This window comes from Engraulis encrasicolus, chromosome 17, assembly GCF_034702125.1.
Source record: "Engraulis encrasicolus isolate BLACKSEA-1 chromosome 17, IST_EnEncr_1.0, whole genome shotgun sequence".
In the NCBI taxonomy this organism is placed as follows: Eukaryota; Metazoa; Chordata; class Actinopteri; order Clupeiformes; family Engraulidae; genus Engraulis; species Engraulis encrasicolus.
Genome location: NC_085873.1, coordinates 39,137,743 through 39,150,477, shown reverse-complemented (window position 1 = coordinate 39,150,477; position 12,735 = coordinate 39,137,743). Strand labels below are relative to the sequence as shown.

General features: G+C 42.9%; 1 long non-coding RNA gene across 2 annotated transcripts; it reads left to right on the top strand.

Moving 5' to 3' along the window:
- Nucleotides 1-8,779: 8,779 nt before the first annotated feature.
- LOC134467477 (uncharacterized) lies at nucleotides 8,780-11,626 on the top strand. Of its 2 annotated transcripts, XR_010038570.1 has the most exons (4): nucleotides 8,780-8,955; nucleotides 9,860-9,947; nucleotides 11,259-11,335; nucleotides 11,563-11,626. It is a non-coding gene; the product is annotated as an uncharacterized LOC134467477 (long non-coding RNA). The 2 variants fall into 2 exon arrangements; XR_010038569.1 differs by having other exon boundaries at nucleotides 11,259-11,609.
- The last annotated feature ends 1,109 nt before the right edge of the window (nucleotides 11,627-12,735 follow it).

Genomic DNA, 12,735 nt, shown 5'->3' with positions numbered 1-12,735 from the left:
AATTAGGGATGGTTGACAGGTATGGTTCCATAGGTGCTACCACGATTTTATTTCCACTGTTCAGCAAGCTGGTTAAGAAACCATTCACCCAGTAGACTTAGCCACTGCGGTTCATCAAAGTAACACGGCCGTCTGACACCCCCAATCTACAACAGAACACGAAAACAATGATGTGTATCAGATGGTGGTAGGTTATAACCAGAGATGTTATGACCTCCCTGTGTATGCCTACTGAAAATGGGTAGTTAAAACGCCATGCATCCTAGGGCTGGTAACATTCCCCAGAAATTGAATTCGAAAATTAGTCTTAAAAAATGGTCCGAATATCGAATATAATTAATTATAATTATTGTCTCCCCGTGGAGAATAGGACTTGTAACAGTATTGTAACAGTACCCCGTTATATCCAACAGAGGGCGTTGCACTGCCAAATGTCAAGAAAAACGACCAGTGGTAGTCAAACGCTGATTTATTTTCAAACAAATCCAAGCGTCATACATTTAGTGTAACTTAAGTGCAATTTAAGCAAAACTGTACACTCTTACAAAGACAGTTTAATTATAGCCTAGTTAAACCAGAACAGTTGAATTGGCCAAGCTAACAGTTACAGAAATGAAAAACATAAACGAACATTAAGTAGACCAGCAGCCAATTGTAAACAGTCAATGAAGTAGCCTATTTGACAGACTACTGTTCATTTGTGCAAATTGCAAAACAAACTATTGCAGAACAGAACCTTAGTTCACAGTTAGCCTATTAGGCTGGCGTGTAATAGCATAATATGCCGACAGTTGCCTACTAAATAAAATAATGTTTTTTTTTTTTTACCAATGTCATTTTTCACAAGTTAAATAAAATAAAAAATCAACCGCAACTTATAGAAAAAAGCAGGCCACAAATCAACTCAAAACACTTGGCTAAGCCTACAGGTTGTTGGCCAAAAATACCAGGTGGTCTACGTGATCAGCGGCGAGTGCTGAGCATTTTTTGTTAACAATATTGCCGGCTGACGAAAAGACGCGCTCTGATCTCACAGATGTGCCAGGTAGCCTGAGGTATTTTTTGGCCACCTGTGCGATGTACGGGTATCTCGCGCTGCCTGTACTTTTCCACCACAGAAGAGGGTCTGCGTCGGGAGGCAGCTGTGGCTCTCTTTCGTACTGGACCAGCTCCCCATGCAGATCGTAGGCAGCAGCTCTTGTCTGCTGCTGGTAGACTTGGGAAAATAGATCCCCCATTGCCGAAAGGGAACTTTTGCGGGGGGCTTCGAGTGGGGCGGGCAATTCTGACTCTCCTGACTTCTCTGCCGCTGCTATAGCTGTAATCTCGGCAAGCACTTTATCATGGACCTCTTGTTGCCTTCCATGATCTAAATGACCCAGGCAGTGGAAGCGAGAGTCCAGATAACTGGCTGTGTTCAGAAACAAGAAGACGTCACCGTCTTCTGGGTAGCGCTTATTTAGATCAGCTGTTATCTTTGCCTTCATTTCTTTGACAGCCACTGTGTCGCTGTCTGTCTCCTGTCTCAGATGAGACAGAAGAGCGTGCCTCATAGGGAGAACAGCTGATGCTGTCGGGTATTTGTCGGTGGATAAAGCCACTGTAGAGACTTTGAAGGGCCTGAGAATGTCCTTTACCTGCAGTAGGACAAATTAATAAAATAAAATAAAAAATCAATGAAGAAGATATTGCCTTTGCCATAAACGCCCAGGGGAAAAAATACTATAGTTTACTACAGCACTTACTACTTTACACATGCGCTAATAATTACATATAGCCTAGCTTAAATTAAATAAATTAATTCATATAGCTCACCCTTTCCAGCTGAGTCCATTCACTCGTGGACAGCTCAAGGCTGGACAGCTTTTTGTCAAAGATGACAGCAGCCACTGGTGCTTGTTGCTCCAAAGCCAGAGAGGTCATTTCATACGTGCTGTTCCATCTTGTGGCGCTGTCGTTGATCGGTTTGTCCCTTTTCGGCATTTCCATCTGCTTCTGGCTTTTCTTTCAGGAGGTAACTGGTGGTGGTTGAATGGTTGAAGTAGGCTGCAGTACGTTTCAACCTGGCAACACTGTTCTGTATCAGTGTTGCCCGATGTGTCTGACCAAATCCCGCCCAAAAGGTTCTCAAAAACCGCCAAAATGCGCTAAATTCCGCCCAAATTCAACAAATTACATTGACTTCTATGGGCCCAAAACGGCTTAAAAAAAACGCCAAATGGCCAATTTTTCCCGTTTTTGCCCGCCGACGCTCATCCCAAGTAGCCCAATTGGACGGCCATCCGCCCAATCTGGCAACACTGTTCTCTATAGACCTCACCCCTAGCCCCTTTCGGACAGCTAGGTTAATCGTATGTGCGAAACACGGCACGTTCATGGTCTTCATGTGCTTCTCAACTGCGTTCACATAGTTAGCTGCATTATCCGTTGTAACGGCCACGACCGACAACAACTGCACGCCAAACTCCTGCAAACCATCCACAATAGACTTCGATACGTTCTCTGCTGTATGACTTTCTCTGAGCTCTCCCGTTTTAAGCACAAAGTCCTTCATCTCCCAATCCTCTGTGATTACATGAGCAGTCACTGTGACAAATGCATCATTGGCGAGCGAAGTCCATCCATCAGTGGTCAACGCTACGACTTTGTTCTTGATTGCCATTTTCACTGTACTGGCGGTGGCATCATACAGTTTCACAATCCTATTTTTCACAGTTCCACGAGAAGGGACTTGATACCGTGGATTTATTTCGTGGACAAATATCTGTCAACCATACTGATAGGCCGCATGTCTTTGCAAATGAACTGTGTTAACTTTTTAGTGATGGTCTCTTGTTTTGCAGTGGGAAGAGAAGTGCTCGGGCCGTAAAACTCGGTTAGCCTGGGTTGTTTGGGAAGCGGGCCGTCTGTTTCGTCTTCACCAACTTTTTTCCATTCGGCCGGATGAAAAGTCATTAAATGCATCCTCAAATTTGTGGTAGTTGTGTGAGATGTCATCTCCGCATCGCATAACTTGCAAACAGCCTTGGATTTGTCCACAACTTTACCTCCAACAGACCAGAATCCAAAAAAGCGCCAAACGGCACTTCTTAAATTATCTGGTTTAACAATCACTTTGTCCGTGGTGGACTTATTGACTTCACCGGATTCCATTTCCCCGGTTTGTTTTTCCGGCTCACTGGTTTGAGTTTCATTCATTTTCTGCTCATCGGGATCGCTGGTGTGTAGCCTGCTCTTCATTGAGGTGGGGAGCGTGATGGGGTGCTTCCTTGTTGTGTCACGTGACTGCAGATAACTAGCCTACAGGTCAGTAGGCCTAAGGGACGCACCATGGCACACAACGGAGGAGAATCAATGCGCGCGCTGCCCTGAGCAAATAGTAAATATTCGAATATACATATTTTTATCATATTCGAATAATATTAGTTTACCAGTCCTAATGCATCCTCACATTAGCCAGCTTGTGCTTGGCATCGAAAACACTTAAATTAGGCCAATAGGCTACTGCTCAGTGAATTTCTTCAACACCATGAACTTCGTTTTTGAAAATATGTGACCCACCTGCTCCAGTCAATGTCTCAGTCTAGACATGATCATGTTTATCCTACTGCTATCTATAGCAGCCTATAGGCCACAATGTATAACATTCAATACAAAAGCGTTGTGTTGACATTTTTTGAAGAAAATAGAAGGCAATGCTTCAGGTTTTAATTTCAACTTTGTATGGCATTCAAAATAGGGAAAAGTACTTTGTATGCCTCAGACCTGATGATGTCAAAGGCCAATTCCACCACCAGTCTTTCATTTTCAGGTAGATCAATTTGTAGTGAAGACAAACATTTTCTTTTTCTAATTTGTTCAAGTGCAGATTCCAGATTCAAGTTAAAAAAAAGACTATGTGAAGAACTGCCACCTACAGTTGTTAAAAAAAGAAAGGGAGAAAGAGACATCAGAACGAGAGAGCTGCGTCAATGACAAGTTTTTGGCCGTCTATGCATCCTTTTTGTACAGTGAAAGAAATGTAAATACAAGCACCAGACGCTGTGCAATGTAAACAGTAGCCAACTGATATTTTGGCAAGCTAATGCCATGCTCGGCCGTCACTTCCAGGGAGGGCACAGTGCTCAATTTTTTCCACGACACTATGCACTGAAGACCTCACTGCACTGTGTGCACTGACTGTCAGTGCACTGACACAAGTGCGTGGATTGAGACATAGGGAACGTGCTTTTCCTTACATAAAGCAGAATATGCAAGTGTCTACCACTCTTCCAGAGGGTCAATTGTGGCCTTTGTCTATAACCCGTTTTAGGAGTCTCCAAGATTCAATACTTAAGTTAACCAAGAGTGACACACACATTATTTTCATGAGTTAATATGCCATCACTTAACTCAACGCTAGTCTCAACGCTGTGATATGACAGTGTCATTACAGTGTTGTGAAGTAGACATGGACAAAATTTATGACTTGTCATTGAGACATCTGATTATGGCAAAGACAACCCTAACAATGCAAACATTTCAGATGACTAAGACATGACACTGTTATGACACGGTCATGCCGTGCATAAGTCACTGACGTCAAGTGTACCCATTTCCATCAGTACAAGAATATGCCATACCTGCCGCCTTATACAGGAGCCAGCCCCCAGTCAAGCCCCTCATTTTTGGATATTCCTCCAGGAGGACACTGGAGATCTAAATTGAGAATGAACATCAAACAGAAAGAATCCAAAATATGATTTGCAATACAAAATGTAAAAATTGACTAGGTGAAAAACTACACAATACCATCCCGATGGGAAAAAAAACAATACCTCCTCATGGTCTGAATTTTCACGGAGGCTGACCGTGCGCCTCCCAAGCCCCGCTTGTAGGAGCGGCACCTCAGACTTTGGGGAGCGGTTAAAGGAATTATCCGGAGTTGGAACAAGTTTGCCTCATTTTTGCATGTTTGGGATGAAATACAGTCACTCTAGAGCAATATCAAGGCAAAAGGATGCGTTTTGAGAAAGTTTGATAATATCACGTTAGCCGCGTTAGCAGTGGCGGCTGGTAGTCTGTCAAACAGGGGAGGCTGTTCAATTACAATATGTCCAGAACGCAAAAAGTAAGGGGGGGGGGGGGGGGGGGGGGGATTTTGACACACATCTTACATTGGTCCTGAGCCACATATGGCCTCACACACTAAAGGACTCTTGTTGAAACAAATTTGTTAATCATTAATCATTATCCCCCTTGTAGCCTATTCATTGGGAAATGTTTTTATTATTATTATTATTATCATTACTGGGTGCACGGCTTAACTTACCACTAGAGGTCGCAAAATCTTTAATTATTTACCAGACATTGCCAACACAGTAGGAAACAAGGACTCGCCACTCACGGGACTTGGCAGTTAACCAGTTGATAAGACACCACGAAAGCTCAAAAGAAACGGTTGTTCTTCCCTACCTTTTTCACCAAGTCAATATTAGGCAGTGCTCTGCTCTGCTCCTTGATATTAATTTTCTCCTCATAAGGACGACTGGAATTCGCCAGAATTTAATCCACAATGCTTGGCATTTTGCATAGCTCTCTAGCTTTCTTGCAAGCTAGCCCTAACGAAAAGTAGGCAACTTCAACTTTTTTGGAGATTAAAAAGGATAAGGACATGCCACTATTAAGACTTTATTCGCAACACTAGTGTCACTAGGTTTACAAGAATATGTACACAAAACTGGAGTACACCGCAATGAATAGCTTCCCCACTGGTTACCACGACGAAACTTCTCAGTCAAATTAATAACATATCCGCATTTCGAAATGAAATCAACTACTGTAGCCTACTGACACGGGGTTCACCCAATCACAAGTCGGAGCTCCAGTCTCCGGTCCCTCCCCCCTCCTCTCTCTTCTCCATTCACTCCCAGTGAGGCTCAGTCTCAAAATCAAAAAAATTTCACGGCAATAGCCAATGACCGTTTAGCATTTTGCCATTGAAAAATCGTACAATCCCACATGCCATTGAAGTCCATTGAGACTCGACTCGCTTGCGTTGTCATGAGCGGAAAAAAACTCGTGCGAGCCTCGGGATCTTATAACAGATTGGTTTCATCTCTAAGTTGAGCACATGCATTTTCTATGGAGCTGGGTCTGAAATAGCAATGTTATTAAGTTGTGTAAAGCATTAGTTTACATACTATTCTCCGTGATTTTGGACAGGAGGCGGCGCCTCCCTTGTACTCAAAGAGGAATCGCCTCTGCTCCATAGCCATATCAGCTATGCAATATGAAATATGCGGGCATCGTTATTCGGCGGTTACACACATTTAAAAAACACCACATTTTAACGTCTTGCACAGCTCAAAACAACATCACACTTACCTCATAATATGTTGAGGGTATCCACACATAAACCGAAGTGTCCAAAGCCCCAGATAGCAAAGTCTTCCGGCATCTTTCTGGGTCTTTCTGGCATTTATCTGGTGAATGTACGATTTCGGTTGATTTCGGCAAATCAATGGCAAAGTAGGAATGATGCCAGAGATATTCTGGCTTTTCACTGGAATGCCACCCAAATAACGAAATCGGTTGTGCAGGAGGGCGGAGCTCAGGGGCGAGTTTAGGCTATTTTTAGTGGGGCCACGGCCCCACCGTGACTTGGTTCGGCCCCACTAGCTCAGGAGCCTTTTAAAATATTATTTGTGAGTTGGAAATGAATGCAATTGCGCAGTCGCTTTGCCCCTGCGCAATATTCTGCTGCTACTGCCCCGTCTGGCAACCCTGTGTATGAGCTTCAAGAAAGGTCTTGTGACGAGTCTGCTACACCTCTTCTGATTGGTTTGCATCTTCATGCAACTGCCTGCCGCCAGAGTTGTGTTCAGTTATGATTTTTGCGAAAGCAGTTTCTGAATTTATCATGCAGCCGAGGCAGAACCCAAATCGGCGCATATTCTTGTGATGAGAAGGTATGGAGCACACACTACACACAATAAGGTGGTGTAGGCTACAGTGCTATGTGCGGACTATGATAACATTGATTGTCATCATAACTGACATAATTTTGTAAGCGTTGGTTAAAAAAAGTGTTGCCATGAAAGACCATTAAAAACGTCCACTAATAGGTTGTGGATATCCGTGAAATATGCTTAACATAGGTAGCGGTGGGTAAGATCTTGTGAGGTGGTTCCTTGCGACGCACTCACGCACAATTTTACTTTCGCCGGTGTTATGGGGCTCTCTGTTGACCACTTCATGCAAGACAAGGTGAGTCAGTCAGAATCACAAAAGCTTGAGGTAGCAAGATAACGGAAAGGGGAGTCAAAATACGGATGGAATACAATGCGCATCAACCTACTGTGGAAACCATGCCATTTATTTTGCAAACGTATCAGAAAAAAATCAGAGGACAAATGATGAGGACATAGTGCTAAATATGGGTTGTTACTAATAGCCTACGCTACAATCAGGACCGTCAAAATCATATATCTGCCTGGCAGCGTTTAGCTAGAAGTTGTGACTCGAGGGAATGAAACATGCTTCAGCAATTGCGTTGGACTAGCGAACCGCGGGAAAATCTCGGCTGAAAATTATACTGCGAGTCACCATTACATTGAAAGTCGAGGTTCGCCCAAATGAGGTTTATCCATATTTTGGTGATGCTGTAGGCCTAATTATGATGTGAGAATGCGGGCTCTCCAAATTCTCACTTAGCCTACTGATTTTAATGAGTGGGAAGTGTGAAGGTTGGACCTTACTTTGCTCTACAACATGGAACATGGAACATACTGGCTCGGAATGAGCAGGAGTGACTTTGGTGCCCGTGCCGATACTGTCCATTTAGTGACAGGGAGCGCGCACTTTGTTGCGAGATTCCCATAATCGCATGACTTTGGGCAGGGATGTTTTCATTGTTATTTTTATATTTGCTTGAGAAGGAGATGTCAGATTTCAAAAACCCACGATGAATAGGCTATTTATCTATTGAGCTGCCGATTGGAACTGTGATTTGCGGTGCAAGGAGCGCACATGAGAGGGAAAACTCTTCTGATTATTTTTAAGTCACTCAATGGCGAAGCCCTAAATATATCGCAGATATAGTACAGTAATATCATCCAATTAGGAGTCTTAGTTCTTCAGTGTCTTTTCTACTTGTTGTGCCAAGGGTAAAATCCATACAAGGTGAAATGGCATTTAGCCATTATGCTGCCAAATGATGAAACAAGCTTCCTGATCAAATTACTGTACCTTTAGGCCTAGAGCTGCCCTAACTAGCTGCCTAGGCTATCATGTTTTGACAAAAAAGGTTCATTGTCATCTGGCTTTGTATCTACTGTGTATAATAGGCCTACTTCATACTTTATAATATTTTCCTCTCTCTTTTTCTTTCCTCCGAATCACATAAGAACTATGCCAACCATTAGAGTGCATATATGACACACAGTAGGCCTAGGCTACCAATCACATTACCTATGTAGATAATGTAAGTTAGATTTCGTGTGGGGAAATGTAATGTCATGACTTGTGGGTAGTCCTTCATTGAGTGAACTGTTATTTAAAATTGAAAGCTTTTTGAAAACAAAATCTCAAATCTGAAATAGAAATGAAACGCTTACTCTGTCAGGTACTTCTGTCCGCACCCGTACCACTGTCAGCACCAGGGGCCCGGCCCACCTAAAGATCATAAGCTAAAATCGCCCCTGGCGTAGCTGCAGTTACTTTATGGTTCTTTCCCGGCAAGTTGGAATATTACCAGAAAACATGTTGTTCGGGTGGGGGGGCTTTTTTTTTAAACCTAGGGCCAAGCAAAGATGACAGCGGCCCTGCCCTACGGAGACGGTTGACACGCATGCTCATTTACGTGAGACCGACTTCATCCTGGGAATCTTTTCGGCGGGACCAGTCTAGTAATGAACCTGGACTTGATGTACTATCTACTGAACTAGGATATTGTGCTGTGTATTTTGCATTAAGGTAAGTAAAACGATTGTTATAGTCTACTTGTTCCTAATTATACTGTTCACATTGCTCTTTGTTGTATTTACCTGTGCTAAGCTGAGGCAACATTTCTTGAGGTAAATTTTCCCTTGGCTTGGAGATAGCTAACATCTAGCCTACGGTATTTCAGATGTTTGTTCATGACTAAGTAAGACTAAGTATTAGGTCTCTTGACAGGCGTTTCAGTACGTACTAATTCATGTTATGTCATGTCATGGCTTTAACTTGTTTGGAGGACACGCTATAACGACCCTAGCTAGCATAGATGGCAGCTATCCTTTTCGGACATTCGGCAAACGTCAGTGTTTAGAGCTAATACTAGATGACTGATATGAAAGACTATATTCTTAATTTAAATGTAATTCGTTGGTGTGCTGTCATGGCCTTTGGTTTTTGTTTTCGTTTGCGATTGTAAATTTACACGCTTGAGACAGCCCGTTTTAGATTTCAGCTGCCTGCTGAGGTTTGGATTCAGAAATTATTTTTGTAAAATCTCTGATGGGCTGGCTTGGACGTTAGCGTAATGTGGTGTTTCACGTGAGCCTGTTCAAAATCCATCTTGAGCGGAATTCACCGGTGATGGGCTTCAAATTCCACCTGCAGCAATGGCAGGTCACGGCTTATTGCTTTACCCTGAGCTCTAGTTCTAGTGCTACAGTATTCTCGAGTCCACATCGCTTTACCGATGCAATATAGCCACCAGTTTCTGATGTCGTTATCAGACGAAATCAGAGGGCAGTTTGTGACATACTTGAAATAATATATCTTTGAGGACACAAAGTAGCTGCCCTTTTTATTAGACACATGCACGAGGTAATGTGATTTACAGAAATATCAGATTTGCAATAAAATAGTCCATCACATTGTACTCTTGTCACAGGAGGATCCATCAGCTCACTAACACGGGTGATGGACAGGGACCAAAGAGGAGGCTCTACAACATGAGGACAGACTGCGATCCTCAAGCAGTAAGTTGATTTACATAAGAAAATTATACACTATAAAGGTGTCTATTGTATGTATAAAAAGGGCTTAAAATTATGGTCAGACTTCGCTCCAGCTAGTGATAAAGTCTTAAAGGGTTTAATTAAAGGCTTTTTAACTTCACCATCATCAGTGTGCCTTGGAATCTTTGGCAGGCCTTATCAGCAGCCACAACTGGAGCTAAGTCTGACCATAATTTTAAGCAACTATATTTCCTTGAGCCAAAGTGCACCTGCTTATGAGAAAAGACCAACTTACTAGCCACTTTGACTCATTATTAAGTGTGTGTTTGGCTAGTAAGATTCTTGCCATTTTGGCTGGTGGTGAAAAAAGTTAATTAACAGCCCTGTGTATAACTGTAGGAACAGACTGGACAGTGAAAGTAAATCCCGCCTGGACTTAAAGTGGTAGTTCGCTATTTTAGACATTAAGCCCTGTTTGTGTGACTTCTGGGGTGAAGTAGAGATGTTCTCATCACAATTTTGACATTTGGTGCTGACCGGAGCATTTGGGTATCCAAGACTGCAGCCCCCCCACCTTTACATTGACTCCAATAGACCCCTCAAGCAATCGATTATAAAATGGCATTAAACTTTCATTTGCAGAGACATGAAACTCACCGAGTGGTCAGGGGTGGACAGCGATACGTTGGCTCGAAAATCACCGCGAAATATGCTTCCAGAGAAGATATATTCATTATTGTCCGTCTTCATTGATTGTATTGGTTTGACTAGTATTACTCCGCGCGACCGGAAATGGGGGTGCGTTTGTTTACGTTACTATCTATGGTTTGTATGCAATCTGTAGTTTTTGTAGCCAGTCCCGCTCAAAGATAGCCGTTCTACCTCGCTCCTTGATGTCTACATAAACAACACACTATCGCTACCTACTGGCTGGATGTCTACTGCTATTCAACGACGTCTGGGGAAAAATAGGTCCGCCAAATGCTAAACAACAGTTAGAAGGCATATTTCGCTGCAATTTTCGGGTCAATTTATCGCTGTCTACCACTGACCACACGGTGAGTTCCATGTCTTCTCAAACAAAAGTTTAATGCCATTTTATAATCGATTGCTTGAGGGGTCTATTGGAGTCAATGTAAAGGTGGGGGGGCTGCAGTCTTGGATACCCAAATGCTCCGGTCAGCACCAAATGTCAAAATTGTGATGAGAACATCTCTACTTCACCCCAGAAGTCACACAAACAGGGCTTAATGTCTAAAATAGCGAACTACCACTTTAACAGACCCCTATACCTAGAATAACCCAAAAAATTGACTATTGATCTTGTCACAGGTCAGTCCATGAGCCCACGTCTTCAGGCCAGGGACCCGAGAGGAAAAACAAGCATTTGATTACCACTCTCGTATAAGGTCAGTCCATAAAAATCAAATGTGTGTGTGTGCGCGTGCCCGCCCGCCTATGTTTCTGAGTGTGCATGTGCTACAAGCAAACTTATGCCAATTTTTTGTTTCGTTTTTCTTGATTATTTAGGTAAATCAGTGAAATAATATAATTTGCATAATACTGAACTTTTTAACCCTGTGTATATGTACAGCAGGACATAAACATTTGACATTTGATCTCACTCTCGTTACAGGTCAGTCCATGTGCCACGTTCCAGCCAGGGACCAAAAGGGGGGCTTTCGTCATAGGGCCAGACAGACTTCCTCAAGCAGTAAGTTGATTTACATGGATGCATTCTGAAGTTGAATTGAAGTAGTTATATTGTTATGTGCTGGCTACTATTCAATGTGTCAAAGTGAAATTGATTAATTGTTGTCCCATGAAAAAATGAACTGTATTTACAAATCTCAATGGCAATGTATCGTTCCAGGGATTAGAGTTCAAGAATGTTGTTGCAGGTGAAATTATCATTGAAATTTGCTGATTCAATGCTATTTTTGTATCTTTACTTTTTAGAGAAATAGAGAGATGCATCCAGGCCACCCACTAGGAGGTGGAACATCTTACGAAGAGGTGGCTGTACCTGGCGGCAGACTGAGATGGGGTGAGGAAGAGGAGAAGCACAGACCAAGAACGGAATGTCAGACATTTGCCCTTTTTATGCCCAGCACACACACACACACACCAGCATATAAACATGCACATAGACACAGGCGCACGTGCACACACATACACACACTCTCAAACAAGATGGGAGTCTCTGGTGATGTTGGCAAATAATCTGAATCGGTACACACTGCAATGATTCCACCATCATGCCCCACCTACGCGAGTCCTGTCCTTCAGCATTGACTTACTCCCCAGGTGTGGTGTGCCTTCATCCGAACCACAATGGCATCCCAAGCAGCAACAAACACCTGCACACATGCATGCTACAGTACACACACAAACACACTGGACTGTGAACTAGGTCAGACACACACACACACACACACGCTCAAAGTAGCCAAGATCGAAAAGGCTGCATCGGTGGCTTGACTTCATCCATTTTTTGGAGGAACACCTTTGTCAATTTTGAGGAACTTTGTTGTGGGAAGATATTTTAAAATTTGATAGTCAGTCTTGTATACCCATTCACTTCACTATGATGTATTTTGTAATTGAATATGGATGATTTATGCCACAGTGCTGAATTAACACATCTTGACAAAGATGTCACCTTAAAAAGTATGTTTGGTACCTGTGGGTCAAATGTCTCAGGAGCTCCCTGACTGCAGAACATCTCAGGAAATTACTCAACTTTTTATATTGTATGCAGGGTGCGATTTGTCAGAAAACCAGAAGGGGGATGTGTTTCAGATGTCAA